Source organism: Microcaecilia unicolor, chromosome 13 (assembly GCF_901765095.1).
Source record: "Microcaecilia unicolor chromosome 13, aMicUni1.1, whole genome shotgun sequence".
NCBI classification, from domain to species: domain Eukaryota; kingdom Metazoa; phylum Chordata; class Amphibia; order Gymnophiona; family Siphonopidae; genus Microcaecilia; species Microcaecilia unicolor.
In genome coordinates, this window is record NC_044043.1 from 65,503,683 (window position 1) to 65,521,386 (window position 17,704).

At 41.3% G+C, this 17,704-nt stretch overlaps 1 protein-coding gene across 3 annotated transcripts in view; it reads right to left on the reverse strand.

The window, feature by feature from the left end:
• PEX14 (peroxisomal biogenesis factor 14) overlaps positions 1-17,704 on the reverse strand; it is a 114,720-nt gene that overhangs the window by 96,703 nt on the left and 313 nt on the right. The window contains exon 1 of one of the 3 annotated variants that reach the window (XM_030222457.1): positions 751-858. The exons of the other annotated variants lie outside the window; for them this stretch is intronic. The gene's annotated coding sequence lies outside the window, so the exon portion shown is untranslated. Of the gene's footprint in view, positions 1-750; positions 859-17,704 lie in introns of those variants that run through there. 3 annotated transcript variants of the gene reach the window in all.

A 17,704-nucleotide genomic window follows, 5' to 3' on the forward strand; every position in this document is an offset into this window, starting at 1 on the left:
CCCCCCCCCCGTTACCCATCCTTGCCAACAAAGATATCTACTTCCTCCTCCCAGCTGCTAGAGATCGCTTCATACCTCAAACAGGTTCAGAATAAGCCTATGAGCACTCGGAGGGACTATGTATATACGGTTCCCATATTGTAAGAAAGAACTTCTTCTGTTTGGGGGTCGGTTTTGCTCCTTCACATTCTCACACCATATATTGATGTGTCATGTTCCTCCATTCTCAAGCTGAAGGGGCCTCCTCATCCAATGCCAATAATATATTTTTTCTCAATAGGCTTTCCTCAAAGTTCAGCTCCCTTCTCTTGAATCCCCAAAGCCTCAATTTGATGTTATAATACCCCTCTCGAACCAATAGCAGCACTTTGCCCCAATAAATCTCCCATAAAACAGATTATGGCCCTCCAAAAGGCTTGAATTTTGGGGCAGGTCCAGAGCATATGCACCTGGGTCCCCTCACCATCCCAACATTTCAGACATTGATGCTCTCAGAGCTTAGCATTATGGGCTAACTAGGGGATCCTACTACCTGCCTTCATAATAACTATTTGGGTAGCCCTGATCCCTAAGTCCAGTTCCCATTTTACCTTAGTGTCTTCATGCCTATCCCATACCATCACCTCATGTGCTTTGTGCAGTTTGGAACTCAAAAATCTCCTCAAATGCTCCTCCCCTAGCAGTTCTTTAATTCACTTCCCAAAGCCCACCTGCAAAACAATATTTAAAAGCATACTGGCCAGTACTCACAACTAAAAGCCCTTGTGATCCAGAAGAGAGCTTTGAGTAGCTACTAGTACAGGTAAAACCCAAGAATCTTAAGTGGAGTAAAGTGGTACAGGCATCTCCACTACAATTTCTCCAGGGGCGACTCCAATTAAGCCTCAGCTATGTTCTTATGTAATAGTTGCCAACATGACTTCTTGGGTCTCTCAGTCAATTCCTGATGATCTATTTTGAGAGTACAGAGGAGGAAAAGCTGTGCAACAGGAAGTGGACCTTAGGCAAAGAGATGCATGTCGGACAAAGCATAGTACTGAAGCCATGATCTTGCTGCTGAAGCTTTCCAACACACAAAATCCTGTTACATTTCATGAACAAGAAAAGCAGCAGTCACATCTTTAGCGGGTCCCTTCATTTATGGATTTTGAACAGAATCATGGAAGGTATAGTGACGAAACAACTTACTGAATACCTAAATAAACATTCAATTCTGCACGAGTCTCAATCAGGATTTCGGTCAAATCACAGCACCGAAACTGTACTAGTGTCCGCAATGAACTCATTCAAACAGGCAACTGCGACTGGTAACAACATCCTCCTCCTGCAATTCGACATGTCCAATGCCTTTGACATGGTTAATCATGATATACTAATACATATACTAGAATACTTCGGAGTAGGAGGCACAGTTCTCAAATGGTTCAAAGGATTCCTGACCACAAGATCATACCAAGTAACAACGAACACGGAAAGATCACCCCCATGGATACCTGAGTGTGGAGTCCCCCAGGGATCCCTCTCTCACCAACATTATTCAACCTAATGATGATACCTCTAGCTAAACTACTAGCCAATCGAAACCTCAACCCCTACATTTATGCAGATGACATCACAATTTACATCCCATTCAAGCAGGATCTAAATGAAATCACCAAAGAGATCAACCAAAGCCTCCAAATAATGCACACTTGGGCAGATGCATTCCAACAAAAACTTAATGCAGAAAAAAACACAATGTCTTGTACTCACCTCACAACATAACACAAAAAACTTCTCCACCATAATCACACCACACTGTTCCCTTCCTGTCTCGCAAAACGTGAGAATTCTGGGAGTCACCTTTGATCGAAACCTCACTCTTGATACCCACGTGAAAAACACGACCAAAAAGATGTTCTACACCATGGGGAAACTCAAAAGAGTAAAACCTTTCTTCCCGAGATACATCTTCCGTACCCTGGTACAGTCAATGGTAATTAGTCATCTGGAGTACTGCAATGCACTTTACGCCGGGTGCAAAGAACAGACAATCAAAAAACTCCAAACTGCCCAGAATACGGCCGCCAGACTCATATTTGGAAAAACTAAATATGAAAGTGCAAAACCCTTAAGAGAGAAACTTCACTGGCTCCCACATTGCGTTCAAGATCTGCACGATCGTACACAAAATCATTCACGCAGACGCCCCAATCTACATGCTAAACCTCGTAGACCTACCTCCCAGAAACGCCACAAGATCATCCCGCAAATTTCTCAACCTGCACTACCCCAGCTGCAAAGGACTTAAATACAAGCTGATGCATGCCACTACCTTCTCTTACATGAGCACGCAGCTTTGGAATGCACTACCTACAGACCTGAAAGCAATCAACGAAACAACAATCTGAAGACATTCTTCTTCAACAAGGCCTACAATGAGAACCTATAGCCTCACTAAGTCACCTCACCAATCCACTCAATCACGAACGCCTACCTTCTATAACTACCCTAAACACTCTCTCCCTTCTTCTTTCTTCCCTTCCTAATCGTTACACATTACTAACTGGATCTGATATCCTGCAATGACAATGTTTACAAATCTATGTAAGCCACATTGAGCCTGCAAATGGGTGGGGGAATGTGGGATACAAATGCAATAAATAAATATAAATCATCCTATGACCACATGCAGTATTTGGACGGCACTGAACATGTTTTCTGCTCCCTTATCAAAGATTGGAGCGAGTCTGTTAAGGCAACTTTAGAGATCATGCAGTTTGATAACATTACCCTTAATCAAACTCTAGTATTGCAAGTTTAATAAAGAAATTAGTTACGTCAGGTTTAATGCCACTTATGCTCAGAGCAGTGAGAAAAATGTACCAATATCACTGAATGCTGAAATCATCATCCACTGACAATATGTAAAAAGAAAACCTGAGTGCAGGCTATCAAGTCAAAACCATAATAGACACACACAAAGAAAATGCAGGCAGAAAAAGATCACTTACTCCCTACCACATAGACAATGCTGGCAGACCATACAGGTGACCAAGCCTACCCACCCATACTAATTACTAAGCTCTACGGTATTTTCCTGTCTCTCAGTAGGGCCTTTGCAAAGGTATTACGTGCCCTCCAATTCATTTTTAGACCCCTTGTTCCCCATAGCAATCATTATCACTCTAAGACCACCCTTCCCAGAATAACCTGGATAAACGGACCATTTGAAAACTACCCACTCTCCTTGCTTTGACTGAAGCTGTTCTTTGGCACCCTAGAAGCTGCTGTCCTAGGTGATTGTTTAGTTCTAACAAATGGTTGGGCTGACCCTCTCTCTTAGAGATCCTCTGTGCTTGTCCCATGCTTTCATCAATTCAGAAACAGTTCATGGGAGGCCGTTCCCATGCATTCACCAACCCTTCTGTAAAGAAATATTCCCTGTGTCCCCCTTGTTTTCCATGCATCCACCAACACTTTTGTAAAGAAAATGTTTCCTGTGTCCCCTTGTTCCAGAGCTTCTTTTTAAGTTGCCACAGATTTTACCCGATTTGTGGTCATTTCCCTTCCCACCCTTAAGATTCTTTTGAGTCTATCCTATGACTGAAGTTCTGCCCGAACTTCACATGCCCCTGTTGGCTGATCTTCAATTTCCAACCTATTACTACTACTACTACTATTTAGCATTTCTATAGCGCTACAAAGCATACGCAGCGCTGCACAAACATAGAAGAAAGACAGTCCCTGCTCAAAGAGCTATGTAATAAAAGTGAGCCAAGTATAGGACAATCAAGCCATTGTGACATCACTGATGAGGTTGGCTCTTATTGGTGGCCTGAGGCATTATGACATCACAATATTAGCTCTGGTTACAAGAGACTACTACTACTACTATTTAGCATTTCTATAGCGCTACAAGGCATACGCAGCGCTGCACAAACATAGAAGAAAGACAGTCCCTGCTCAAAGAGCTTACAATCTAATAGACAAAAAATAAATAAAGTAAGCAAATCAAGTCAATTAATGTGAACGGGAAGGAAGAGAGGAGGGTAGGTGGAGGCGAGTGGTTACCTCTTATTCAGCACCAAAGAGATAATTTTATATCTTGCCACAATGGGGAGCTGTGACAAAACAGTGGTGTTTTAAGCCTGTAAACTTCAGTGGCGTTCCGAGGGGCACTGACACCCGGGGCGGATCGCTGAAGCGCCCCACCGGGTGCAGCGCCCCCCCCCCTCGGCGAAAGGACACCCCCTCCGGGTGACGCCGCTGGGGGGGTGCCGCGCGACGGTCAGCGTGGTTGGTTTCCATGCTCCCTCTGCCCCGGAACAGGTTCCTGTTCCGGGGCAGAGGGAGCATGGAAACCAACGACGCTGACCGGCGCGCAGCACCCCCCCATCAGCGTGCACCTGGGGCGGACCACCCCCCCCCCCCCTTGGTACGCCACTGGTAAACTAGTTTGGTCAGCAGGTGGTGCATGTTTATGTTTAAAGCTGTTACAGAGCACTGACTGTTCCTTCTTTAGTTAGCACAGATAAGAGGTAACCTGCAGTGATGTAGCCAGCTACTTTTAAAACTTGTTGGTCTGGGCTCTGATTGGCCCAGGAGCTCAAACTCCATCTAGGAAGTACTGGCTTTTGCCCCAGTCTTAGCCAGGGAGAAAAGAGAAAACCTGAGAGCAGTTATATGTCCTGATCTCCCCAGGTACTACTATTTAGATAATATACAAATGTTTAGTGTTATAATTGATAGAAAACACACTAGATTTAAACCTGGGAATTTCAAACTCTCTCAATTCAAATTCTAAATCTCTAAAAAGTTGGAAATATAGGTTTTATGGGTGTCTCACCTTGTAATTTCCAAGGTTACATAACCATAATCATTTTGAATAAATCAACTAGGAACCTCAAACCTCCTAATAGGGAATACTCAGCAAAAAAATTGCACCATCCACTATTTTTTTCAGGAGTAGAATACTATCACTGGTTCCAATAAAGAGAAGAAAAAAGAGAGAAAAACTCCAATAGCAAAAACTCATATATACATGAGAAAAATGAATGGTACAAAAACTCTCCTTGCTCTTCTCTCCCTCTATTTTTAGAAATTAACAAAATGAAACACCTCCTCTCAAAACCCAAAAACCGGTAATAAACCTGGTATATCTTAAGAAATCTCAAACTAACACTTCACATTCAAGCCTAAATCAATCCTATTGAAAACTTGTCAGTGCATGCATTACAGTTTCGTGGACTGTTTTACGATGTTGAGTAGGAAAAAATTCTTAACTAGCGATTCTAGGAACAATATGCAGGGTTGTCAAACTGCTTGCGGACATTGTCAATGGTGCCCGTTAGCGATACTAGGGGAAAGTTGGATGGTACAAGGTAGAGATAGCATTATGAGAAGTTTGTCAGAAACTAACTGCGAAAGTAGTAACGTTGTATATGCTATTACATGCCCTTGTGGCTTAATCTATATTGGCAGGAGTTCTAGACCTATTAAAATACGTCTAAATGAGCATAAATCAAGAATTCAAACTCAAAATATACAAGCCCCATTAGTAAATCACTGGCTTCAGAAACAACATACATGGGAGGATAGAAGATGGAGGATTGTTGAATGCATAGATAATCAGGAGGAGGGTGGGTCAATTAAAAAACTTCTAAATTATAGAGAGCAATTTAATATATTCATGCTTCAAACATTTATACCTAAGGGCTTGAATGCTGAAATCAAATGGACATCTCTGATTTGAATGGTGCCTTTCTCCACTGGCAGCAATACAGGATTGGCTGTTTACTGTCGGTGGAACGCCTTGGAGGTGGGGCTTAAGAACGTCATTCTGTAGCGGATACTTAATGGGCTTAAAAAAATGCCGGCGCCATCTTAGCTGATAACTTTTGCTGAGCTGGCGCTATAAAGAAACATGGGGTGAGTGAGTTTAGTTTAAGTATCTGATATCTTTTGGGATGTAGGTTTAATACTGAAGTCCAGGGAGATTATTAAAGTTTTGATTTATATTGCAGGGGAATGTCCTTGAGACAGCCCATGTTGGGCGAAACGTGCATGTCAGGCAGATGATCCCCTGGGTCCGACAAATACAATAAATTGAAAAGATAAGTAGCTGAAAAATATTTATATGATATATTTTTTCTAAAATCTAAGATGAGAATGTATTAATAGAAAAATAAAAAGAACCAGTGAAGATTTGGATGTTGCATAAATCGCTTCAGTTAAAAGTGATAGCAAGTAACATCACTGAGGTTCTTGGATAAATACATGAATGAATCTTGAAACATCTATGATATAAATGTGACATAGAATCTGTTATGAGCTGTATGTCTTGAAGAAGAGCTTTATAATATTAAAGATTTGAAGGAGTTTAAAACTGGACTGGATAGTTATAAGCTTCCATTGAAAAGAATCCAGTTCAAGAAGATCTTTTCTGCCTTAATACTGAGTGGTGTCACCTAAATGCACCATGCAATGCATGCAACTGAGAAAATTCTATCACATGGCGACACGCCTATGCTCTACCCTCGGCCCCCTTGCAGGTACATAAGTGAATCTGGCACATACTTTACAGAATTGCAATTAGTACTTATGGACGTCAGTGGCGCCAACTGAACAGCACCTACCATACGCACAAGTGCTAGAATTTTAATACGTACATGTGTATTTGGCTCTAACTTATAATATTGCCCTTCTAACACTTACCCATATAATATTCACTCAGGCCCAGATGCTCAAAACTCTAGCGCTGTACAAAACAGCATGGCAAAAGAACTTCCCAATGCTCAAGGTTAATGGAATGCAAATTTTATGCGCGTTGTCAGTGCTGAGCATTGGGAAGTAAGGAGGAGGAGTAAGTGCCCAGCACATGCACACAAGAAGGAGCCCTGCATGGCCAGGGGGAGGCATCAGCACGGCAGCCCTGATGCGAGGGTGAGGGTACGTGTCTCAAGGAAGCAGCAGGAAATTAGTAAGAGTCCCTCTAATATCTATACAGCAGCTAGCCCCCCTACCCACACTCATTTTTAAAATTTCAGCTATAATTTTAGGGTAATTCGTAGGAAATTTAAATTAAACTCTAGCACCATTATTGTAAAATGTTTGCTTAATTTTTTGTACCTAAAGTCAACCTCATCCATTAAAGCATCTTCTAGCTTGCCTCTAACGATGGTCAACTTTCTTAAAAGAATTTCAAAGACCCATTCCTTTAGACCAGAGTTCTGCATTCTCAAAAATCACCTCTTCAAATGAATTTGCAGGGCTGCCTACCTAACTCCAGCTCTGAGCTGGCATAAGGTTCTCCGTGGTAAGAGCACCCTTGCTCAGGGTGCTCTTCTTTGAGCATTGTGCAGAATCGCAAATTACCTAATTTAAATGAGATTAGAATGCTACTTGCGCTAATCACTGCTGCGCTCGCTGTCCCCCGTGCTGGAGCCCTCCGAGCATTTGGTGCCAGTCCGGTGCTAAAGGCATCTAGCACCTGCATTTGCTTCTGAGCATTGGGGAAGTCATTTGCTGGGACAGGCAGGATAGCTCTGAAGCTCAAACTCTACAAGGGTCAAAGGTAATGTGTCTATTTACCATTCCCTAAGCAACCTCACCTGCTGATCACCAGAATACCTAGATGACTGGACAAGCTCATCACTTGCTCACACCACCACCAGCACTGATAGACAAATGAGGGAATAGCTTACTAAACTGAACTGGTGTTAAATAACAGTAGTAAAATACTTTGTAGACACAGATACCTTGCCTAATTCTTGAAACACTTCTTGCCATTGTTTTTTTTCCTAAGCATCCTCCCAGGGTTTTTTTCCCCCCTATTCTGCTTTGAATTTAGTCAGACCTTTTTCTGGTTCTCCTATTAATTTATATAACCTTGAAATTAACCATTTGGATGCTAACATACTAACTAGAAGTCTGAGAATCCTGTCTTCCTTGATCTGATGAGATCCTCTTGCCTCAAATAATGTCAAATTTGTAAATAACCATTAAAAAAAACCTTCACTCCAATATCAATGTTTTCCATGAATTCCCTCAGGCTGACACAACTGGCATATTTATTCTCTTAGGCTTCCATGGTTGGTGTCATGATTGCTGTATTTGTCCGGGTCTTGCTGTATCCAAGTAAGTGGAACTGACATTTCAGCCATCATGTTGAGGAAAGCCATAGCATGAAGGCTGAAACATCGGTTTCACTTACTTGGATGTGATGAGACCCAGACAAACACAACTGGTATACTGTCTGAAACTGCTCTGCTCTCATCTATAGAATAGTTTATCTTCTAGTCTTGGGGAGGAGTGGGGGAGTGAAATTCAAGTTATCCGATAGCTAATGGGGAAGAGTTTGTTGCTATAACCTATTTACAGATTCTAAGGCCATCCCATACCCTTAACGTTTGGTTGGTAAACGGTTTTCTTTTATGATCCCTAGTTTCTTTGCCTCTCTCCCTAACCATGAAAGAAATTTAATTGCAATGTGATTGCTCTTGGTCTATATGAGCCCACTTTTCTCTACTTGATCCCCCTCTAGTCTAGGATTGTTTGAACTATGCTGGCAAGAGAGAGTATCATAAAGTTGGGTACTCTCAACTCTCCGATCTTTATTTCCATAGAATAGCTTTCTTGGTATCCTTGGAGGGGAGGGGGACACCTTTCTTCATATTTGTGGTCCTCCTTTCCGTATTTCACGTCATCTTTTTTTTTTAATATACCACAAATAGCAAATACATCTATGCAGTTTACAAAATGTAAAAATAATATACAGGAAACAGGAAAGATACAAAAGGGAACTAGGTTAGAAGTAAATAATAATATGTGCAAAATTACCTATATAAAGATACAAAAGGAAAGGAGGGAGTGCAAAAACAAGTCACAGTGAAATGGAAGAGAAAAAGAAAGGCTACTTAAGGTCCGTAAAAAAGCTACTACAAAGTAAAAAAAAAGAATCAAACTGTGACGGAAGGAAAAGCACAGTGAAAATAATAAGTTTTCAGCAAAGTTCTAAACTTCAGAAAGGACAGTTCAGAGTGAAGATATAAAGGTAGAGAATTCCATAAGGTAGGAGGCGGAGCATGAGCACTAAAGCAGGCAGAATCTGAAGATGAAAGGGACCAACAAGAAGGTGCTGATTAGCAGAACACAGAGTACATATCGGTTGATGAGGAACTAGCAAGCTGTGCAAGAAAGATGGGAAGCCACAATGAAGAATTTTGAAAGACATAGGTAAACAAAAACGAACAGGCAACCAGTGTTCCGCAAGAAAGAAAGGTGTTACACTATCAAATTTCTTAGCCCCATAAAGAAGTTTAAGTGCAATATTCTGAATAACCTAGAGTCAGTGCAATTGATATTTTGGAATACCTGAAAGAACTGAATTACAATAATCTAAATGGGAAAGCACCAGAGTGAATAAGCAGACGAAGAGAGGACCTGTCAAAAAAGAATGAACTGAACGAATTTGCTACTATAGACACTGGTTATGGAACTTATTTTAAGCCTATTCTATAAAGAAAAAAAAAATAAGCATCCATTTTTCTTTATAGAATATTAGTGCAAGTAGCTGACAATGCACTTACATGCAAAACATAAGCTCTTACACCAGCTCTACAGCTGATGCAAATGAGCTAAAACGTGCGTAAATGACAGCATTCTGTACCCCTCCCAAACTCCAACCATGTATACACCCAGCAGTACTTTTCCGCTAGTTGGTATTAAATAAGTACATATGTACATAAGTAATACCATACTGGGAAAAGACCATGGGTCCATCGAGCCCAGCATCCTGTCCACGACAGCGGCCAATCCAGGCCAAGGGCACCTGGCAAGCTTCCCAAACGTACAAACATTCTATACATGTTATTTCTGGAATTGTGGATTTTTCCCAAGTCCATTTAGTAGCGGTTTATGGACTTGTCCTTTAGGAAACCGTCCAACCCCTTTTTAAACTCTGCTTAGCTAACCGCCTTCACCACTTTCTCCGGCAACGAATTCCAGAATTTAATTATACGTTGGGTGAAGAAAAAGTTTCTCCGATTTGTTTTAAATTTACTACACTGTAGTTTCATCGCATGCCCCCTAGTCCTAGTATTTTTTGGAAAGCGTGAACAGACGCTTCACATCCACCTTTTCCACTCCACTCATTATTTTATATACCTCTATCATATCTCCCCTCAGCCGTCTCTTCTCCAAGCTGAATAGCCCTAGCCTCCTTAATCTTTCTTCATAGGGAAGTCGTCCCATCCCCGCTACCTTTTTATTCGCCCTTCGCTGCACCTTTTCCAATTCTACTATATCTTTCTTGAGATGCGGCGACCAGAACTGAACACAAATCATTCATGCACCTTCAACTAGGCAGCTCCTTACAGAACTACCCCCTTAATGCCTGGAGCAGGTACAGTACACCCACTGTGGCAGGGGGATGGGTTTGATATACCGCCTTTCTGTGCTTGCAATCCAAGCAGTTTACATATTATACACAGGTACCTATTTTGTACCTGGGGCAACAGGGGGTTAAGAGACTTGCTCAGAGTCACAAGGAGCTGAAGTGGGAATCGAATCTGGTTCTCAGGCTGCTATACTAACCATTAGTCTAATCCTCCACTGCATATCCTAGATTAGATAGAGCACCCTCTTAAAATTATAGAGGCCTACCTCCCTTTTATACATTTTATCAATGTCGGCATAAATACTGCCAAACTCTCAACCAACATTTGGCAAATATTTTAATATCTAGAATGAGTAGGGAGCTGTTCTACCAAACGTTCAACCTTTTACCCACTACCTTTCTTTTCTCCTTAAAACAGTATATAAAACCTAGTTTGGTCAGCTATCTTCACAAAGATGATACTCTCACCTCTTTCAGGCAGCTGCCAAAGTCAATTTAGCTGTATTCAGACAATGTCTAACTAAAATAATGCATTGCTGTGTCAACACAGGGATTTTTCTAATTAGAAAAAAAGATACCAGGATCCCAAGGAACCTAAAGCCTCATAAGCAACTCGATTTCAAATTCTATACTCTTTCAGTACACCTTGGTTTTTAGGCATATCCACCAAATATGTCCCAAGAGGTTCCTACTGCCACATTGCCTCCAGCAGGCAGATGAAGGAGCCAAGTACCACCGTCTAAACCTTTCAGGGGTCAGATACCAATGATACACAGTTTTAACATTATTTTCCTGTACACTAGTAGTTACTGCTCATTTTGCCAAAATGGATTCCATATCTGAACATTCAGAAGCCTCGTAGTATAGAGCCAGCTCTTGTTCCCATTTAGCCCTATGTTGCAATTCTGGGGGATTTTGGTCTTGCACATATTTATACAAAACAACAACCAAGCGCTCAGTAGTACGAAAATCTTCACAAATGTCCTCTAAAAAGTAGCATCTCTCACCAATCTAGACTTCATACCTTTACTAGTAAGCAAATGGATAAGTTGGGTACACGCACAGTGACGAGAGTGAGGGATCCGATACATATTCGCAAGCATGTCGAAAGGTAATAGTATGGAATCTTCCAACATCTGACCCCAATATATCAATCTCAGCCCTTCCATTGTTTGTACATATGAAAGACCCGATCTGGCTAAAAAGGGATATGTAATTGGGGTAGGCCTAGAGTTGAAAATCAGGAGACAAGTTCATTGCATCCCATATTTTCAAGATATGTTGTGTAGTAGGGCAAGCATCTTTTCCCACATTGAATAACTCAAAGAAACAGGGCCTACAATGTCTTGCTCAACAGAGATCCAAAGTTTATGGGAATGGTTTTGAACCCATTCTATAGCTGCTCATGCTTGGGCAGCTTTATAATAAAATCCCATATTGGGAACTCCTAGTCCTCCCTTTTTCCAGTCTCAAAAAAGTATTTTACACAGGGGAACTCATAAATTTCAAACACTGGTGAACCTTCTTATAATGGGCTTCGATTTTTTGAGACCATTCTTTCTTTCACTGTGCTGCTCACATTCCCCCTACATGCAACGGGGTAAACCCAGGACTGGATCAACACTGTCCTGCAAATCCGGCTCCAGTTGGCAGCCCTAGCTTAGCACCATTTTCGGTGTCCATTTTTGAGCACTATAGAATTCTCATTATGAATTTTCCTCTTGACACTGCCTTCAATCAATCCCATACTATATTTGTACCCATTCCCCATTATCATTGTTAGATATATAATGCTCTATTTCCCAGATAATTAAGTCCCTTACTAATTTATTTCTCAAGAGACTGTTGTTCAGCCTCCAAACTACCCTTCCTTTCTTATCGTTAAACCCTCCCACTGTTATCCAGATTGGAGCATGGTCAGACCAGGTAACTGGCTTTATTTCTGCTTACTAGGTTTCCATTATTAAAGATAGCCCTAACCTAGAAGAAACTTGGTGTGAATCACAGAAAAATGTGTATTTCCTCTACATCAGGTGTTGCACCTTCCTGCCATCCACTGATTGCAGCAACTCCACCAGGGCTTTCAATTTCCTTCTGTGAGCTCTCTTTTTCCCCTACCTCCTGATTTGTCTAGAACAGGATTCAGAATTAAAGGTTCCCCTCCCCACCCCAAAAACCTAGTTTTCTGCCTGAAAATAGCATCTCCCTGCCCCTGATTGGGAGCATATACACAGATAATGGTTACTACCTCTCCATATAGTTTTCTTTTTATTGCCGAATATATGCATCTTCATCCCACCTCAGGTCCATGACTTCCAGTGGAGTATCCCCCAAACATAATTGCTACCCATCCATCAGAGTTCCATTTTGGTTAGCTGCACAGAAGACACGTGGGTAGTGTTTATCTTCAAGCAGCCTAAAGTCTTTCTGCCACAGTTGTGTTTCTTTGAGCAATAACACATTCCATCTCAGGCACTTCATTTCTTTAATCAATAGTTGTCTCTTTCTAGGTACAGTCAGCCCTTTTACATTTAAAGAATCAACTCTTAACCCATTCACTATAATATTAAACAATAATTAAACCTCTTCTTGCTCTCTCTCTCTCTTCCCCCTTGAACCCAAAGCCGCCTTGTACTCTCCTTTTTGTGTTAAGCTATTCCACTCCCCAAACCTTTTGGCCCAAGACACTTATTGCCAGAAACTATTCTTGTATTTCCTAAATTTCCCCTCAGACAGCATCTTCTCCCTCCTGCTTCCCAACCATCCTCTGAAAGTAATTCCATCCCAGGGTGTCGGTAGCTCATTCCACTCCTTTTATTGCCTCCATTTCCTTTGGACATTATCTAATTTCACAGATTCTCTCTCTATTGCAATGCTCACTTGCTGTCTTGTCATCCTCCTTTACGCTCCCCCCATTCACACATACTTTCATACCCTCTGCATCCAAACTCTATTCCATCTTTCTAAAAGTTTGGTTTGGTTCCATGTTCAGTGTCTTTGTTTTCCCCTCCTGATGCATCATCCTTCTCTCTGTTGCTTAATCTTGATCTTGCAGTCCTAAAAGCCATTATACTTGCCACCCCTGGGGCCATGCAAACTATCACTCTCGTCAGTCCATTCATTTCTACTTTAATCAATTATCTGAGCTCCTTTAAGCTCATATTTCTGAAACCAGTTCCTTTTTCTCTCCCCTCAGTTCTAGCACCTGATGCTAGATCAGTTCTCAATTTTTATTAAGGTCTGCCAGGTTCTCTTCTCCATTCTCATCTCTCCCTACATTCCTCCCCGGGAACTCCGTTCACTGGGTAAATCTCTCTTATCTGCACCCCTCTCCTCCACCGCTAACTCCAGACTCCGTTCCTTTTATCTTGCTGCACCACATGCCTGGAATAGACTTCCTGAGCCGGTACATCAAGCTCCATCTCTGGCCGTCTTCAAATCTAAGCTAAAAGCCCACCTTTTTGATGCTGCTTTTAACTCCAAACCCTTATTCACTTGTTCAGAACCCTTATTTTATCATCCTCACTTTAATATTCCCTTATCTCTTGTTTGTTTGTCTGTCCTAATTAGGTTGTAAGCTCTGTCGAGCAGGGACTGTCTCCATGTTCAAGTGTACAGTGCTGCGTATGTCTAGTAGCACTTTAGAAATGATAAGTAGTAGTAGTAGTCTTGTGGTTCCCTTTCACTGGTCCTTGACATCATCCGTCATATTCCTTCTCAGGCCTGTCCTTTCTCCTGGTGTCCCTGCCAGTTTATGCTTGGCTTCCAGTCCTCTATCCTTTGCCACAGGTTTTAAACCCTTTCTCTCCAACTACTTTCTTACTTCCTTTGTAATTGTTGCTCATTTACTCACCCCATCACAGTAAATAACAATCCAAAGAGGGTTTTTTCAAGAAACTTATAACATTTTGAAGTTTTTTTTTTTTTTTTACGTGTAGTCTGAGAGGTCATTGTACACCTTGATTTTGTGATTGTCCCAGTGCAGAGTATATAATGAACTCCTTTTGGTCATCGCTTTCTCTTTGTCTTCAAAGCTACATAAACAGGTCACCATGTCGCATGTATGTCTATTCCGCCTAGGCCCGAGAGCTCTGTGGGCTCTTTATACTTGTAATTTGCCCCCTGCCTACTCTGAAGATTCATTCCTCTTACCCAGTATGTACAGACATACTATTTGCACCACTTGCTTGGCATTGCTATAGACTTCTGTCTCTGGAATTCCAAAGTTATTTCTTCAAGGCCTGTTTTGGACTCAGACTACGGCCATTTCTGCTAAGGTAACAGCACGTGCCTCAATGCCAGCCTCCTTCGCTGCAGGCCACAAGGTATGCTTTTCCTCTGGACTCACATCTTTGAATACCTCTTTTTCTCTGCAACCTATGCACTGCTTTTCACCACCAACCACCAGATCCATAAGCTTTAATGTGGAGGGTTTTGCTAGCTCCCCACCTTTCAAGCGTTCATACACTAGGATATCACTTTTTTAAAGATCACTACCAGAAATAATTTTGCTGCTTTCCGTCTCCTTATCAATGTAATGCTTAACTTTTTTCCCCTTCCTACTGCTATTGTAATGTATATTTTATGATTCCTTTGTATTTTCTGGCAAATGTGCCATCTTCTGTTCAGCCTGTTTAGCCTTCAGAAAAGGAGCACAAACTTCTTCTTTATTGACCATTATTTCCATTAGTACTTAAGCTGAGTTCTTTTCCACTGGTGTATGTGAGCTGTTCAGCTGGTGAAGCAGACCTGCCAAGTCTCCTGCACTGAGTAAGAGTCTCCTACTTCAAGATTTCATCTCCTGCTCTCCTAATATGGGAAGCTTGAAAGGCAGAGGGGTATTGTGAACCTGGTACACAGCAGTGCATGCTACATTTCTTCTCTGCCAGCCCAGTATCACAAGAAAGCTTCAGATCCTGAAATACATTTCATGTTGTTGATCTCATTAAATCAGCACCAGGAACTGTCAGCCTACAAGATCAGAAACTGTTCGATATGCTCACAGAACACCTGTGAATGGTTGAAGGATGAGTTGTTGGATGGTGGAGGAGAGAAAAGCAGAGGAATGGGAGCAGGAAAGAATGTTGTGTTGGGGGGGGGGGGGAGGGAGAATACTGAAAATCTCCTGCTAAAACACTGCTTCCCAATGGCAGTTCTTGATGTACAAATATTTTGAAGGCTAAAATCATTGCTAATAATTTATTTCCAAAATAATTAATATGCTGTTTAGAAAGTACAGAGTTTGTCTTTTATCAATCAGAATCTGATCGCAGAGGGTCTCTAATCATTCAACAGAATGAAAAGGTCCAGAAGTCCACCTCCAAAAATCCAGTACAAAAAAGTTTGATAGTTGATGGAGGTTTTTTGCCAATGATGACAGCACGTGCTCCTTGAAATTGATGGCTGTGAGCCTTTAAGTAATGGAGTCTGTTGAGGACAGTGGACTGCAGTAATATCTACTAGAAGAGGAAGTGTTGTTGATATATATGAATAGTTTTCCTCTTGAGCTCTGATTATAAGTTCTAGAAAACAAAGATATTGCCATCACCTTAAGACATCCTCAGACCTACCAAATAAAAAAAAAAAAAAAAAGATGGGAGAGATTATAGCCAAAAAGAGGGAAGTAAGGTTGCCCTTGTACAAATCGCTTGGGGTAATGTCTCTAAATGGACTAGTTTTGCACATATCATGATAGAAATAAACCGAATTTCTGTCAGGGTCTGTTGGGTATGACCTCAATTTCTCAGATCTACTGTTAAAAGTTCATAGGAACACTTGTACTGTGCCAAAGAAAACCTCCTTCTGCAGTTCATAAGGTATATGAGCAAAATATCAAGATATACTTGGGAATTCATTTTTATTAGGCTGGTGATGCCCAATACAACTATGAATTTCTGTAGCTATCAGTCACATTTTTTTGGTCTCTGATTGCATCTGTTGCTATTTGAGGTTAAGCACCCAAGTTGTTTGTTTAGCTTTCCCTATCACTTTATTTCACACTGGCAACTCATATCCCTTTCCAGTTTGGCAGTTCCTAGTTCTTGACCTCCTAATAAATGGAAAGTGGCCTTCTTATAGCCCAAAAGCATGATTTTACACTTCCAGACTCTTAACCATCATCCCAGTTTTTTAAGTTGTCTTCCACCACTCCCAGATTTTATTTTCTACAGTTATTTTTCCATAAATCCCTCTACAATGTTTCTAATAAAGATATTGATAAAAATTAACCACTGGTACCAAACCCTTATATATCCTGCTGGTCACTAACTCCATGTTTATCTTCCTTGAATTCCATTGCAATTCTCTCTTGAATTCTGTTGCTTAACCAGTTCCTCAACCAGCTAACAGTGTTTTGCCTTAGTCTCACACTGGCCAATTGTGAGGAACAGAGAGGCTACTGCCAATGTTCCTCCCTAATTCACTCCTTTTGACACCTCACTCATGTTTGGCTTTACAGCATCTCATGGGGGGGGGGGGGGGGTGATAGCCATAAACACCCCTACTAGTAATAAATAATGCAAAAGAAGAAACAAAATCACTTGAAAAGAATTTCAAGAACAAGATGTCATGATGTGAGACTCCAAGGGGTAGACTCAGGAGTAACAGAAAAGCTTGATAGATGCATGAAACAGCACAAGATGTGTAGATAAAAACAACAGAACTCAAGAAAGCCTGGGTTGAATACAAACAATCCTTAGCTCCTGTGAAGCAAAAGCTAGAAGTCAATTGAGGGTATATGGCCATGCAGTAGTGGCAAACCAAGCAGATTAGATCTTGTGGCTGTTTCTATCATCACATTCTCTGTTTCTATGTGAAACTATGCAGTCTTGCAATCTTCAGTATTGTGTCTCTAGCTCTGCTCACTACTGAATGTAGCCTGGTGGGTTCCTATTTAGCTGTCTCCTCCTTATTCCTATTTTTGGCATAGAATTGCATCTGCTTTCTCCCAGGACTTCAGGATCTTTCCAAACTCCAAAGACTAACTGAACAGAATTATAAAAGGTTCAATCAGCACTACCTTGCTCACTGTATTCTACGATTTATCTTATAAGTTCCCAGGGCCTTATCTACTCGCATCTGTGCAAGAACTTCAATCTATCTATAAATGGGGTGTGTGATCACTTCATAACCAGACATACCCCTGATACTACCCTGAACAATTCACACTCTTATTCTTTTCTACATATCTTTGCTTTCTACAGATCCCCTTCCTCACCAACCCCACTTTCTTCTTTTATTTTCCTTCCCTTATTACCTATCATAGGTCTTGCAGCTTTCACCCCCCTCTCCTCTTATTACCTGCATCAGCCCCTGATGCTTTCGCCC